The 4,601-nt window shown below is 42.1% G+C and overlaps 1 long non-coding RNA gene across 2 annotated transcripts; it reads left to right on the forward strand.

Annotated features, from left to right (window-relative positions):
- Nucleotides 1-412: 412 nt before the first annotated feature.
- Nucleotides 413-4,005, forward strand: LOC121830804 (uncharacterized). Of its 2 annotated transcripts, none has more exons than XR_013052551.1 (2): nt 413-896; nt 3,641-4,005. It is a non-coding gene; the product is annotated as an uncharacterized LOC121830804 (long non-coding RNA). The 2 variants fall into 2 exon arrangements; XR_013052552.1 differs by having other exon boundaries at nt 413-589.
- The last annotated feature ends 596 nt before the right edge of the window (nt 4,006-4,601 follow it).

Genomic DNA, 4,601 nt, shown 5'->3' on the forward strand with positions numbered 1-4,601 from the left:
TGGATTCCTGGGTGAGATTTGGGGGCACTGACATCTAAGTCTCCAATTCTTGAGTTTTTCAGAAGACAGTGCTACGCACTCCCATCTCAGAATCTTTGTGTATATGGATACAGTCTATAAGAGAGCTGGATGGCTTCTGTCTCCATTTCTCCAATTCTTCTTCTGTCCTGCCTGATAATAGAGTTGACAACAGAGTACACTCTATGTTAAACAGCTTCTTCTTTCTTTCAAAAGAGAATTATTTTTAGTATATTTATCCCCCCACCAGTGTGTGTGTGTGTGTGTGTTTCCTGAGGAGGCTGGAAGAGGCTGTGGAATCCCCTGGAGCTGGAGTTCCAGGAAGTTGTGAGCTGTCTGATGTGGGTTCTGGAAGCTGAATTTCAGTCTCCTTCTGGGAGTAGGAAGTGTTCTTAGTTGATGAGCCATCTTTCCAGAGGATGATCTCCTTACAATGATCTCAGAACCAAGACTGAAATTTAGAGGGTTAATATCTGAACTTGGTGAATTTGAGAGAGTAAGCTGTTTGTGGGAAAGAGCCTTTAGAAAAGAAAATCCTAAATCTGGTGTTTCCGGGAATTACTTCTTCTAGGTAATGCAGCAGTAATGGCTCTTGCTCTGTGTAGTTGCTTCAGCTTATTAATGGGCATCTTGCATCATCTTTCACAGAGCATTTAGGAGCCTGGATATCCAGGAGAAGTCTATAATCAATCCTTTAAAACCACTCCTGATCTTCACATTTACACTTTATGAGTAGTTGTCACCACAAGGCATTTTATACATCCTCTCGTGTAATTCTTCACATCAGCATTAATTAAATACCCAGACCTAATGAGAACAGAGTAAATGATCGTATGGTTATTTCTCTCTCCTGTTCAGAACAGGGCTGCAATGAGCAGGTGAGTCTGCACAGGGTGGGCTGGATGGGGAGGTGGCCAGGTGAGTGTATAGCTAAAGAAGCAGACAGCACTAGACAAGGGACAGGGGTTCAGATCTAGCTGAGAAAAGGTAAGGCTGTGGCATCTGAAGGACAAGGCAACCAATACAGACAAGGCGTGGGTATTAGGGTCAGTAGTTGTGACAACAGAAAGCAGGACAACCTGCAGAAGCTGTCTGTGCTGTTCTTTTTCTCATCTATAAACCACATCCAGTTCCTAGGAAAGCAATTGCCAAGTTAAAGCTTTTAAGTACACGCAAAGTTTCCAGAATGTCACCTGCTATATGATAAGGTTGGATTTATGTAAAATAAAGCTACAATTATTATTTCCAATACACTTGGGTTTAAGGTGGGTTTGAGACCTCACAAATGGTGAGTGGAGATGGGACACAGAATGTGAATGTGAATGTAGCTTGACTTCTAAGGAGAAAGCTGGGCTTTATTGTGTAACACTATTCCTGTGTAAATGTGAATACAATAGATAGGAAACCAATCAGAGACTAAAATACAGGTATCGCCAAAGTCAGTTAGTGAACCCATGAGCTTATGGGGGTAATTTACAGGAATTTGGGTGAAGGTTTACTTACAAAGCAGAAATGACTCAAAGACAGCTGAATTACTGAAAGTCCACCCCAGCAGGGATGATAGCTCATGAAAGCTGGAAATCTGGAGCACACTGAACAACACACAGGCATCTCAACAGGCTGTGCAATGTCCTTTCCAGGTGTCTCAGTTGATCTGAGTCTCTTCCAAGCAGCACAGCTGTCCTGAGGGTAACTCTCAGGGGGATCTTAGTGCTTACATATGCTTGGGCAAGGAGGGTCCTAAAGAACCTGGTCAGTTTCAGGAACTTCCTGGAGCTATTGAGTTGTTTTCTTCCTGAGCTTAAGGTGCTTCTGTGTAGGATAGAATGTTTCACTTCCCTTTAGAACATCCCATGGAATTTCCCTCTGTGGTGGAAAGTTTTATCTCAGGGTTATTCACTATGTAGCCATTGGAAGTTCCTGAATTCTTTCTGTCTATTGAGTTGAATTTGCAACAGAGTATTTGGTTACCTCAATGTGGAGATGTGGAGGATTTGAGATCAGGTTTCAGTTTCTGGACCCTTTTTCTGCAGCTGACCTGATGTCTTTATTCTCTTATGATAACACTATCAAACCCCAAGGGCGAAAGTTTAAGGACCATTTGAATGCATTTGTGGGGCTGGCATTTATGGTTTTTCAAAGTCCCGAGAAAATGGGATTTGATTGTACCACCGACTCTAACATTGATGTTGATTTATGTCACAGATGATCAGATATTTGATAAATGGTGGGAGAACATCTTTCTTTAGAATAAAAGAATAGCTCACACAGGAAACTTCTACAATTAGGAATTGTTGTGAGGCTATGAAGATGGCTCAGTCAAGCACTTGCTGTTCAAGTTAGGAAGATCTGAGTTCAGATCCCTATCATAGACATATACAGAAGCTGAAGGTGTTGGTGTACACCTAAGATCCTAGCACTTGGAACGCAGAGACAGGAGGATTCCTAGGGCTTTCTGGCTATCCAATCTAGCCAGTCAGTTCAGTAGGAGACCCAGCTACCACCCTCCCCCAAATGAAGAGTGATTGAGGAACGTATCTGACATCAATCTTTGGTCCCCTAGATACATATTCACACATGTGTACATGTATTCTTACTACACACACACACACACACACACACACACACACACACACACACACACACACCACACCAATTGTTATAACTCCTGAATATCCATCATTCAAGAAATGAAAAGAGTTTTGCTTTGAGACAGGGTCTCACATTGTTGCTCAGGCTACCTTGAAACTCACTATCTATCTTTAGAGTGGCCCCAAACTCATCTGCCTTAGACTTCCAAGTGCTTAGATGACAGGTATGTACAAACCCATTTACACCTGGCTCAAAGCTCAAAGATTAATCCTCTGAAACCATTCACTATATCTGAGGCTCTGTTTATATTTGTCAGTTTCCAGGGGTAATGTGGTAGCTATTTTGCATGGTAACTATATCTAATGATATAATCCAATCAATATTTATCTGCATGGTAACAATAGTAGTTATTGATTCTCAATATACAAGATAGCAGGATTCCTTTAGCAAGGAGAGAGGTATGTTCAAAACACTAAGTTCATGTGTGTGAAAAGCACCGCAGGTAGGGCAAAGGTGAAGTGCTGCTAGGCACTAAGGAGGCTTCCTCTGCCTCAGTGGTGGAGAATCATGATGACAAAGGAAAGGTTCAAAAGGGAAAGAGTCATATGGTCATGGAAGAAAAAAATTGTCTGAGAGCCAGGCGGTGGTGGCACACACCTTTAATCCCAGCACTCAGGAGGCAGAGGCAGGCAGTTTGAGGCCAGCCTGGTCTACAGAGTGAGATCCAGGACAGGCACCAAAATTACACAGAGAAATTCTGTCTCGAAAAAACAAAAAACAAAACAAAAAAACAATTGTCTGAGAGAAGAGAGGTTAAAAATGATTGCTCACTATCGAGGAGGCCTGGGCTAAAAAAGGTGGAACATGTGTTAAGCGTCTGGAGGGAAAGTAGGAAAGTGGAGGAATTTGGATTACGCTGGTAGGAAAATATACCATTATTAAAAAGCTGACAGGGCATACCTAAAGGACTGACTTTGTAGGATGTTAACGACTTAAGAAATCTGGCATTAAGATCTGATTTACTTTTCAGAATGTTCTTCCTGAAGACAGTTTGAACAATGAATTGGACAAGAGCAAAATGCCACACAGAATGTCCATTACTAAAGATTAAAGAACTTTTCAATGTTCATGCTGTAGACGACAAGAATATGAACTAGGATTAGAAAATTCAGGAAGTAAGCCCAGAAGGACTTGGTGACCGACCACATGTCCAAGTGAAGGAGGGATTCCTTAATGGCCAACATAGCAACTAGCAGTTCTCATAGTCCGAAATGTCTACCCTCTGCCTTGAGGTCTCCACTAATGATCAAAACCAAATTCTGCTACAAAAGATAGTAGAGGGAACAATAGAAGGAATAAACCTGCAAGGGTAAAAATAGAATTCACTTAAAGGGAGCTCTGGATTGCATTTGACTCGTTTCTTTCTCTATTTACATATCTCAGTCTGGGGTGGTACATGTGGATGGACCTATAGATAAAGTCACAGCTTAACAATCTGAACGTTTAGATCAGTGCTTTTTCAAGTCTAAGGTACATTCAGAATCATCTGAGGATCTGGTCAGAATGCATGTTCTTATTAACTGAGTCTGATTGTATGAAGTGAGGGACTGTGTATGTCAAAGAAATCCCCAGTGATTGCTGATACACCTGGTCATACTTTAAATAACAAGACTCTACATCATTTTGCAGGGAGAAGTAAAATTTGTTAGTCCAAGAAAATTGCCACAAGCAGACAGTGCAGTGGAGAAAAGCAGTGAGTCTTAGCTGTGGGTGTAGGAAATCTTGCAGCCTTTGCTTGCAGACCTGGTCTGAGTGTGGTCCCTTGGGTCGGGTGGCCATTCCGAGAAGAGAGTTCAGAGAGCCATCCACACTCTGTAACACCAATGAGGTTGTTATGGTGTCCCATGAAGAACCACAAAGGGTTTTTCTCACCACACTAGCCCTGGCACATCCCACTGAGTAAGCAAGCCCAGACTCAAGTCTGAAACTGA

This window comes from Peromyscus maniculatus, chromosome 7 (assembly GCF_049852395.1).
Source record: "Peromyscus maniculatus bairdii isolate BWxNUB_F1_BW_parent chromosome 7, HU_Pman_BW_mat_3.1, whole genome shotgun sequence".
Classification (NCBI taxonomy): domain Eukaryota; kingdom Metazoa; phylum Chordata; class Mammalia; order Rodentia; family Cricetidae; genus Peromyscus; species Peromyscus maniculatus.